Here is a 12,236-nt window from a genome sequence, read left to right as displayed (position 1 = left end):
CATACGGGAGAAAGAGAAGGGAGCCCGCAGGGTGGCGCCCCCCTAAGGAGTCTGAATTGGACAAGGGGAAGGGGGCGCGCCCCCCTGTCATCTTTCCCTCTCCCTCTCCCTCTCCTTCCCTTTTCCCCTCCGATGAGAAAGGAAAAGGGCGGCGAATCCTACTAGGAGTGGAGTCCAAGTAGGACTCCCCCCATTGGCGTGCCCCCTTGGTGGACGGCCTCATCCTCCCCTCCTTTATATACGGGGGAAGGGGCACCCCAAAGCACAACAGTTGTTCTCTTAGCCGTGTGCGGTGCCCCCTCCACAGTTTACTCCTCCAGTCATAGCGTCATAGTGCTTAGGCAAACCCTGCGCGAATCACATCACCATCACCGTCACCACGCCATCGTTCTGATGAAACTCTCCCTCGACCCTCTACTGGATCAAGAGTTCGAGGGACGTCATTGAGATGAATGTGTGCTGAACTCAGAGGTGCCGTACATTTGGTACTAGATCGGTTGGGTCATAAAGACGTTCGACTACATCAATCGTGTTAACCTAATGCTTCCGCTTTTGGTCTACGAGGGTATGTGGACACACACTCTCCCTCTTGTTGCTATGCATCTCCTAGATAGATCTTGCGTGATCATAGGAATTTTTTTAAAATTGCATGCTATGTTCCTCAACAAATACAGTTGCTGGCCCGTATTTGTCTTTCCACTCAATCTCCCCCCGGATATTTTTCTAACGTTGATAATTTTAGGGCCGAACTATCGAGGGAAAATATGAATGTGTATATGCAGCCGCTTAAGGACGAATTGCAAGAAGCTTGGGATAATGGGTTCAAGACATACGACGCCTTTAACTAACAGGAGATCAAAATGTGTGTCTGATACATGTACTCGACACCTGGCTTGCCAGCGCATGCGCTATTTGTTGGCTAGTGTGTGTGCATGGAAGGTTCCCGTGCCCCACGTGCAAGGCAACTCTTGAGTTTCGTTGGCTGCAGGCGGGTCACAAGTTTTCTTCCTTTGACTTGCATAGACAGTTCCTGGATCCTCGCCATAAGTTCGGGAAAGACAAGGAGAACTTCATGAAAGTTAGAGTTGTCAAAAACTCTGCACCACCTCCATTGACAGGCCAAGAGACCCTGGATTACTTAAACGCTCTCGAGCCAGATCCACAGCATCCAGGGTATTTCAAGGGATATAATTTGGAACACACCTGGACTCAAAAGACATGCTTGTGGGATCTGCCTTAATTCAAAGAGCTCCTCTGCCCACACAACATCAACGTGATGCACACTAAAAAGAATATTGCCGAGGCCCTATTTGGTACATTGTTCGGCATAGAGGGGGAGTCAAAGGATAATACTAAGGCTAGAGTCGATCAAGAGGCGCTATGTGATAGACCGTTACAAAACATGAAGGAACCGAAAGGAAAGCAGAACTGGACGAAGCCAAAGGCACGGTTCAATCTTGGAAGGCCAGCTATGAGGGAAATTATCTTGTGGGTGAAAATGCAGTTATTGTTCCCCGATGGGTATGCAGCGAATCTAAAGAGAGGAGTGAGTCTTGACAAATTGAAAATATTTGGTCTCAAGAGTAATGACTGGCACATATGGATTGAGCGGGTAATGCTGGTGATGTTGCGTGGCTTCATCCCTGAGGATGAATGGCTAGTACTGGCAGAGCTGAACTATTTCTTCCGTGTTCTTTGTGCGAAAGAAGTATCGCCCGCCGTGCTAGCAAAAATGGAAGAGTTGGCACCGGAGTTGATCTGCAAGTTAGAGAAGATCTTTCCGTCGGGCTTCTTTAATTCAATGCAACACTTGATTTTGCATCTCCCGACCGAGGAAAGATTGGGGGGGCGTGCAAAATCATTGGTGCTACGCAACTGAGAGGAAGCAGAAGATGCTCCGAGCAAAATGTAAAAATAAACGTAGAATTGAAGCATCGATGGCCGAGGCATTCATTATTGAGGAGGCGGCAAACTTCATGACAGCACACTACGAAGCCAAAAATCGTCATTTGCATAATCTGAATCCTCGGTACAATGCTGGCTGCCATAAAAAAGGTGGATCCAACCTTAGCCTATTCAAAGGGATCTCGCACCAGCCGGTGCTTCAAAACCAATATCGTTGGATGTCGATGAATGGCGGAACATTTCGTTGTATATCTTCACCAACGTAACAGAAGTGCGGTCGTACATCGAGTAAGTTCTCACGGTACATTGTTTCGCAGCTTCTAATTCCTTTGAACTGCTCTTATTCCCGGATATTTTTTGGTACAGTCGATAGGTCGCCAAATTCTCGGATGGAGCGGTGATCCAAAAGGAATCCATCGAAGAGTATGAGATTCTGGCAAAGCAAGGAGGCGGCTTTCCCGGTTTCATCTCTTGGTTCAAACAAACGGTAATTTGCATTAGACCATTCTCATTTCTTTGTCTATTTGCGGCTAATGCAACAATCCTTTCGTATTAAACTTGTAGGCTAATTCAGAGTCTATGGACGCCGAATTGAGACAAGTCACTAATGGTTTTGACTATAAGGTCCATTCATTTGGCAAATATGACATCAATGGGTATCGCTTTCATACCTACAACAAAGAGCTATCTATGGCCGACCGAAAGTCTACAAATTGTTGTATCTCTCCTATCGACGATGGAGGTATCGAGTATTATGGGAGAGTTGACGCAATTTATGAACTTCTATTCTATGGTGAATACCGACCGGACGTCGTAGTCTTCAAATGTTATTGGTTCCAGCTGAAGGAGACTAGAAAGACTCATGAACATATAGGGCTAGTCGAAATCAAACAAAGCACCCATTTAGATGTTCTTGATGTCTATATTATGGCTCAACATGCGACCCAAGTTTTCTATCTACCATGGGCCTGCCAAACTGATCCAAATCTGAATGGTTGGGATGTCGTTTATGAAGTGTCGCCATGTGTTAGACCACCTCCCCCAATGAAGAGGATTATGAACCTCACATTAACCCAGACACATATGAAGGTGAATTCTTTCAAGAAACACGTCTTTCCAAAAAATGCTTCAAGAAATGCTCAACTTCACACCAGAACATTGAAGTAGACAACGACAATGAACCCGACTTCACACCTGAGCCGGAACAAGAAGAGCCTGAACAAGAAGAGGTAACTGCTGCGAATGACTTGTCAATGCTTGACCGATTACATAAAGCTGGCCTTGCACATGTTGATGCTGATGAACTCGATGAGCACTTCATTCATGATAGTGATGCATTTATTGATCCCAAAGAATTTATTGAACCCAACAATCAAGATTATTATTAGGTATTCAATTTTTTATGTTGTACTTGATTTATATAGTTACTTGTATGATTATATGATTTATATAGTTACTTGTATAATTTTCTTACTTTGTATGATTGGTTGTTATACATAGTGCCATGGTCTTGATATCCATCCCTGTCGGCCCGCGCCTGGTTTATGATTCGGATGTGGTATATTCTATTTTATAACTATTTGTTGCATTTCGCATTTATGACAATTATGGCCATCAAGTTGACATAGAGATATTTTTATCAAGGAGGTATGTGAACCAGAAATTGCAACTGACCCTCTTATCAAGAAGTTAAATTTAGTTGAAAAAGAAAATGAGTATTTGAAAGAAAAAATTAAAAGAATTGAAGAAGAGAAGATGAAATTGGAGTTGTATGTTGCCGATGTCGCCAATGATCACAAGATCAAGATGAATGCAATGCGCTTGAAGATTAAGAAGATTAGAAAATATGCCATTGAAAATGAGGCTTGGTATCATTATGCCGTTGGATCAATTGTTACCTTAGTTGCGATCTTCATCGCATTTGTTGTGATGACGGTAAGTTTTCTCTAGTGTTTTGCTTAACAAATACATACTTAGCTTATTTTCTTCCTAAATGGCATAATTACCTAAGTTAGATAGAAAATGAGCTATACTTACGTAAGTTGGCTCAAAAATGGCATCATCACCTAGGTTAGCACAAAAATGACATATACTTATCTTATTTTCCTCCAAATTGACATAATAAGCTTAGTTGGCTAAAAAATGGCATAATTACCTTTGTTAGCTCTAAAATGACACAAATAAGGAACAACAAGAAGAAGAAAAACAAGAAAGAGGAGAAAAAGAAAGAATAGAAGAAGAAAGATAAGAAAAAGAAAGAATAAAAGAAGAACAATGAGAATGAGGAGGAAAGGGATAAAATTATAGAAGAGAAGAAGAAAGATGAGAAAAGAAGAAGAAGAAAATTCTTCTTCTTCTAGTCTTCTCTTCTTCTTCTTTCTTCTTCTAGTCTTCTTCTTCTTCTTCTTCTAACTTTCTTACTTCCATTTTTGCAGGTTTGATTCACTTCATGGAAGCAGCAATGATGGGCTGCTGGTGTTTAGCTCTTGTTTTCATTTGTATTGATGAACAATGTGAAACTATGTATGTATATACGGATGAACTCCGTGAAACTATGTATGTATTGGATCTTTCAATACCCTATGTGTTCTATTGCATTGATGGACTGTTAGATGTTTGATACATGGGCTATGTTTGATGTTGAAACTATATATATCATATATATCTTTTGAAAATGCAGGGATATAGCACAAAACAGAAAAACCAGCAACAATACAGGCACTTTGCCGTCCTCCACCGACAGCAAAGGGACCTTTGTCGTTTGCCGCCGACGACAAAGAAGCCATGTGGTAGCAACCTGTGCAATCTGGGAGCTGACCCATTTGGTCACTTTGCCGTCGGTGGCCGATGGCAACGAGCTGGGTTTGTTGACGCATTTGCTGATGTCAGGGCTGGGCAGCTTTGCCGTTTGCTAGCGGGCGGTAAAGGTTGTCGTTAGCCACCTAACATGACTAACACATGTCTTTGTCGTCCGCCGCCGATAGCAAGGGGTCTTTGCCGTCCGCTTTGAGGAAACAGATGGCACAGAACATGTTTACTGTCGCTCTCTTTGCTGGGCAGGTTTGCCGTTGGTAGCGGACGCCAAAGAGGTTTGCCGTACGCTTTTGGTGCCTTTGCCGTCTACCATGGCGGACGGCAAATAAGTTGATTCATGTAGTGATTTACTTACCTTCTAAACTAAGTCCACTTTAATTTACTTAACAAACTTCTAATCAAAATATAAGTTAATTCATGTGCAGAATTTGATGAACATTTATTTACACAATTGCATTATTATTGACATGTAAATCACAAGGTAACGTACTAGAATATTTATATCATGGTGCAACGCACGGGCATTGTTCTAGTTGTGAAAAGAAAAAAAGAAATCTAATTTCCAAACGATCGGAAATACTCAACAGATCTAAACGTACCCGTGTACCGTTCGATTCGCATCTCGTGCTTGAGATGCTCGCCGTAGTTTAGATCCCGCAATCGTATTTTTTTGCGCCACCCGCTAATCCGCACGTTTTTTTCTCACCGCATTGACTACAATTTTTCAAATATATTTTCAGTTCCCTTCTTTGTGCGGCGTAATTAATGCTGATTTCTTTCTCGTTTTAAACAGAATTAACACGGATTTATTTTCTCCTTAAAAAACACGGATTTATTATCCATTTTAAACAGAATTAATCCACACGATTCTCTTTCCCTCCTATTTTGAGCGCAATTAATGTTGATCTCTTTCCCAACTAAGAGAAAGAAAATAAAAAACTTGGTTCATAGCGTAGAATCGAACACATGATCTCATCATGGATTGTCAACGTAACAACAATCGAGCTAACTAGTTATTTTATTTTCGAAAAATTTAGACAGTACTTGTAACTGCTTCATATGAGATTAAACCGAAAATCAGGGAAGTGAGTCGGGGGGCACTGGAAAACTAAGCCGGCGACCTCACTAGTATGATTTTAAAACTATGCGCTCAAGTTTCGTCGTGCATCATCTAAGATTCTGATAACTTCTCCATAAATAGCGTAATAAATTACGCATCGTAGACTTTATAACTTACATACCAACACATTGATAAGTTTTCACCCAGGAAAAAAAGATTGATTATAACATACCATGATAACTTGTATGTAAATAGCTTGGTAATTTACGCACCACGGACCTAATAACTTACATATAAACACATTTATAACTATTTATCCATGGGAAAAGAACTTGTTGAAGCATACCATGATAATTTCTGTACAAATAGCATGGTAATTTACTTGTCACAGACGTGATAACTTACATACAAACATCACGATAATTTTGCCTCGAGAGATATTTGTTGTTAAAAACATACCACGTTAACTTCAGTGTAAATAACATGGTGACATATGAATAACTCTCGTATAAACACGAGGATAAATTTCGACCCCAAGATGAAGATTGTTGAAAAACATACCCATCTCTGTGTAAATAGCACGATAATATACATACAATAAATATGATAACTTACGTATAAACATTGCAATAACTTTTGACCCGGCAAAGTTGTTCAAAAATATACCCGGGTAACTTATGTGTAAATTGTATGGTAATATATGCATTGTAGAGCTGATAATTCACGTACAAACACCGTGGTAACTTTTGCCCTGGAAAAAGTTATTGAAAAACATAAACATGTAACTTCTGTGCAAATAGTATGGTTATATACGCATAACAGAGCTGATAACTCACGTACAAACACCGCCATTACTTTTGTTTGGTAACGCAGTATTTCAAAAAAATTCCTACGATCACACAAGATCTATCTAGGAGATGCATAGCAACGAGAGGGGAGAGCGTGTCCACGTACCCTCATAGACTGAAAGCGAAGCGTTTAGTAACGCGGTTGATGTAGTCGAACGTCTTCGTGACCCAACCGGTCCTAGCACCAAACGTACGGCACCTCCGTGTTCAGCACACGTTCAGCACGATGACGTCCCTCGAGCTCTTGATCCAGTTGAGGACGAGGGAGAGTTTCGTCAGCATGACGGCGTGTTGACGGTGATGATGAAGTTACCGGCGCAGGTCTTCACCTAAGCACTACAACGATATGACCGAGGTGTGTAACTATGGAGGGCGGCACCGCACAAGGCTAAGAGAAGACTTGGTGTGTCTTTAAGGTGCCCCCTCCCACGTATATAAAGGAGGGGGGAGGCCGGCGGCCAGGGAGGAGGCACGCCAGGTGTGGGGAGTCCTATTAGGACTCCCTAGTCCTAGTAGGATTCCCTCTCCTTTTTCGTTTTCCGCAATAGCAAAAGGGGGAAAGAGAGAAGGAGTAGGAGAGGGAAGGAGGGGGCCGCCCCCACCCCTTGTCCAATTCGGATTGGCAAGGGGAGGCATGCACCACCTTCGGGATGGCCCTCTCTCTTCTCCACTAAGGCCCATGTTGGCCCATTAACTACCCGGGGAGGGGGTGGGGTTCTGATAACCCCCGGTACTCCAAAACTTATCCGAAACTTTTCGAAACCATTCTGGTGTCCGAATGCAATCTTCCAATATATGAATCTTTACCTCTCAACCATGTCGATACTCCTTGTCATGTCGGTGATCTCATCCGGGACTCTGAACAATCTTCGTTCATCAAATCATAGAACTCATAATACAAATCGTCATTGAACGTTAAGCATGCAGACCCTACGGGTTCGAGAACTATGTAGACATGACCGAGACACATCTCCGGTGAATAACCAATAGCGGAACCTGGATGTTCATATTGGCTCCTACATATTCTAAGAAGATCTTTATCGGTCAAGCCGCGTAACAACATACGTTGTTCCCTTTGTCATCGGTATGTTACTTACCCGAGATTCGATCGTCGGTATCATCATACCTAGTTCCATATCGTCACCGGCAAGTCTCTTTACTCGTTCCGTAATGCATCATCCCGTAACTAACTCATTAGTCACATTGCTTGCAAGGCTCATAGTGATGTGCATTACCGAGAGGGCCCAGAGATACCTTTCGGATAGACGGAGTGACAAATCCTAATCTTGATCTATGCCAACTCAACAAACACCATTGGAGACACCTGTAGATCATCTTTATAATCACCACATTACGTTTTGTCGTTTGATAGCACACAAGGTGTTCCTCCGGTATTCGGGAGTTGCATAATCTCATAGTTAGAGGAATATGTATAAGTCATGAAGAAAGCAATAGCAATAAAACTAAATGATCATTATGCTAAGCTAACGGATGGGTCTTGTCCATCACATCATTCTCTAATGATGTGATCTCGTTCATCAAATGACAACACATGTCTATGGTCAGCAAACTTAACCATCTTTGATTAACGAACTAGTCAAGTAGAGGCATACTAGGGACACTCTGTTTGTCTATGTATTCACACATGTACCAAGTTTCCAGTTAATACAATTCTAGCATGAATAATAAACAGTTATTATGATATAAGGAAATATAAATAACAACTTTATTATTGCCTCTAGGGCATATTTCCTTCAGTCTCCCACTTGCACTAGAGTCAATAATCTAGATTACATAGTAATGATTCTAACACCCATGGAGTCTTGGTGCTGATCATGTTTTGCTCATTGATGTCTACTACACAACCTTCTTCATGTCGACGTTGTTGGGACTCCAAGTGCAGAGGTTTGTAGGATAGTAGCAAATTTCCCTCAAGTGGATGACATAAGGTTTATCAATTCGTGGGAGGCGTAGGATGAAGATGGTCTCTCTCAAACAACCCTGCAACCAAATAGCAAAGAGTCTCTTGTGTCCCCAACACACCCAATACAATGGTAAATTGTATAGGTGCACTAGTTCGGCGAAGAGATGGTGATACAAGTGCAATATGGATTGTAGATATATGTTTTTGTAATCTGAAAATATAAAAACAGCAAGGTAGCAACTGGTAAAAGTGAGCGTGAACGGTATTGCAATGCTAGGAAACAAGGCCTAGGGTTCATACTTTCACTAGTGCAAGTTCTCTCAACAATAATAACATAACTGGATCATATAACTATCCCTCAACATGCAACAAAGAGTCACTGGAAAGTCACTAATAGCGGAGAACAAACGAAGAGATTATTGTAGGAAATGAAACCACCTCAAAGTTATCCTTTCTGGTCAATCTATTCAAGAGTTCGTAGTAAAATAACACAAAGCTATTCTTTCCATACGATCTATCCTAGAGTTCGTACTAGAATAACACCTAAGACACAAATCAATCAAAACCCTAATGTCACCTAGATACTCCAATGTCACCTCAAGTATCCGTGGGTATGATTATACGATATGCATCACACAATGTCAGATTCATCTATTCAACCAACATAAAGAAGTTCAAAGAGTTCCCCAAAGATTCTACCGGAGAGTCAAGATGAAAACGTGTGGAAACACCTATGCATAAGTTCACAAGGTCACTGAACCCGCAAGTTGATCACCAAAACATACATCATGTAGATCATGTGAATATCCCAATGTCACCACAGATAAGCACATGCTAGACATACATCAAGTGTTCTCAAATCCTTAAAGACTCAATCTGATAAGGTAATTCAAAGGGAAAACTCAATCCATTACAAGAGAGTAGAGGGGGAGAAGCATCATAAGATCCAAGTATAATAACAAAGCTCGCGATACATCAAGATCATGCCAAATCAAAAACACGAGAGAGAGAGAGAGAGAGAGAGAGAGAGATCAAACACATAGCTACTGGTACATACCCTCAGCCCCGAGGGTAAACTACTCCCTCCTCGTCATGGAGAGCTCCGGAATGATGAAGATGGCCACCGGTGATGGATTCCCCCCTCCGACAGGGTGTCGGAACGGGTCTAGATTGGTTTTCGGTGGCTACGGAGGCTTGCGGCGGCGGAACTCCCGATCTAGGTTATTTTCTGGAAGTTTGGGGATATATAGGAGGCGTTGGCGTCAGGAACAAGTCAGGGGGGTCCACGAGGCGGCCACGAGGTAGGGGGCGCGCCCAGGGGGGTAGGGCGCGCCCCCACCCTCGTGGTGGCCTCGGGACTCTTTTGGTCCATCTCCGATGCTCCGTGGGCTTCTTCTGGTCCAAAAAATGATCTCCGTAAATTTTCAGGTCCATTGGACTCCGTTTGATATTCCTTTTCTGCGATACTCAAAAACAAGGGAAAAACTGGCACTGGGCTCTAGATTAATATGTTAGTCCTAAAAATCATATAAAATAGCATATAAATGCATATAAAACATCCAAGATGGATAATATAATAGCATGGAACAATCAAAAATTATAGATACGTTGAAGATGTATCACTCGTGAGAGAGGCTTAGTCAATGGGTCTGCAACATTCAGATCCGTATGTATCTTGCAAATCTCTATGTATCCCTCCTTGACTTGATTGCGGATGGAATTGAAGCGTCTCTTGGTGTGTTTGGTTCTCTTGTGAAATCTGGATTCCTTTGCCAAGGCAATTGCTCCAGTATTGTCCCAAAAGATTTTCATTGAACATGATGCACTAGGTATTACACCTAGATCGGATATGAACTCCTTCATCCAGACTCATTTATTTGCTGCTTCCGAAGCAGCTATGTACTCTGCTTCACACGTAGATCCCGCCATGACGCTTTGCTTGGAACTACACCAACTGACAGCCCCGCCATTCAATATAAATACGTATCCGGTTTGTGACTTAGAGTCATCCGGATTAGTGTCAAAGCTTGCATCGACGTAACCATTTAGGATGAGCTCTTTGTCACCTCCATAAACGAGAAACATATCCTTAGTCCTTTTTAGGTATTTCAGGATGTTCTTGACCGCTGTCCAGTGATCCACTCCTGGATTACTTTGGGACCTCTCTGCTAAACTTATAGCAAGGCACACATCAGGTCTGGTACACAGCATTGCATACATGATATAACCTATGGTTGAGGCATAGGGAATGACTTTCATTTTCTCTCTATCTTCTGTAGTGGTCGGGCATTGAGTCTGACTCAACTTCACACCTTGTAACACTGGCAAGAACCATTTCTTTGACTGATCCATTTTGAACTTCTTCAAAACTTTATCAAGGTATGTGCTTTGTGAGCATCCAATTAAGCATCTTGATCTATCTCTATAGATCTTGATGCCCAATATATAAGCAGCTTCACCGAGGTCTTTCATTGAAAAATTCTTATTCAAGTATCATTTTATGCTATCCATAAATTCTGTATTATTTCCAATCAACAATATATCATCCACATATAATATTAGAAATGCTACAGAGCTCCCACTTACTTTCTTGTAAATACAGGCTTCTCCAAAAGTTTGTATAAAACCATATGCTTTGATCACACTATCAAAGCGTATATTCCAACTCTAAGAGGCTTGCCCCAGTCCATAAATGGATCGCTGGAGCTTGCACACTTTGTTAGCATGTCGGTAGAACCAGTCTCATGAACACGGTCTCATGTAATGTCGGTGCAGGCCGCTTCATCGAACAATACCGCCGAATCAAAGTAAGACGTTGCTGGTAAGCAGTATGACTATTATCGCCCACAACTCTTTGTGTTCTACTCGTGCATATAACATCTACGCATAGACCTGGCTCGGATGCCAATGTTGGGGAACGCAGTATTTCAAAAAAAATCCTACGATCACGCAGGATCTATCTAGGAGATGCATAGCAACAAGAGGGGAGAGTGTGTCCACGTACCCTCATAGACCGAAAGCGAAAGCGTTTAGTAACGCGGTTGATGTAGTCGAACGTCTTCGCGATCCAACCGATCCTAGCACCGAACGTATGGCACCTCCGTGTTCAGCACACATTCAGCACGATGACATCCATCGAGCTCTTGATCATTTCGTTAGCACGACGACGTGTTGATGGTGATTATGAAGTTACCAGCGCAGGGCTTCGCCTAAGCACTACAACGATATGACCGAGGTGTGTAACTGTGGAGGGAGGGCACCACACATGGCTAAGAGAAGACTTGGTGTGTCTTTGGAGTGCCCCCCTCTCACGTATATATAGGAGGGGGGAGGCCGGCTGCCAGGGAGGAGGCGCACCAGCTGTGGGTGTCCTATTAGGACTCCCTAGTCCTAGTAGGATTCCCTCTCCTTTTTCCTTTTCCAGAATAGCAAAAGGGGGAAAGAGAGAAGGAGTAGGAGAGGGAAGGAGGGGCGCCGCCGCACCCCTTGTCCAATTTGGATTGGCAAGCGGTGGGGGCGCCACCTCCTGGTCGGTCCTCTCTCTTCTCCACTAAGGCCCATGTTGGCCCGATAACTTCCCGGTGGGGGGGTTCCGATAACCCCTGATACTCCGAAACTTATCTGAATCTTCCCGAAACCATTCCGGTATCCGAATGCAACCTTTCAATATATGAATCTTTACCTC

The sequence above is a fragment of the Triticum dicoccoides genome, chromosome 5A (assembly GCF_002162155.2).
Source record: "Triticum dicoccoides isolate Atlit2015 ecotype Zavitan chromosome 5A, WEW_v2.0, whole genome shotgun sequence".
Classification (NCBI taxonomy): Eukaryota; Viridiplantae; Streptophyta; class Magnoliopsida; order Poales; family Poaceae; genus Triticum; species Triticum dicoccoides.
Note: the sequence above shows the minus strand (reverse complement) of the source record.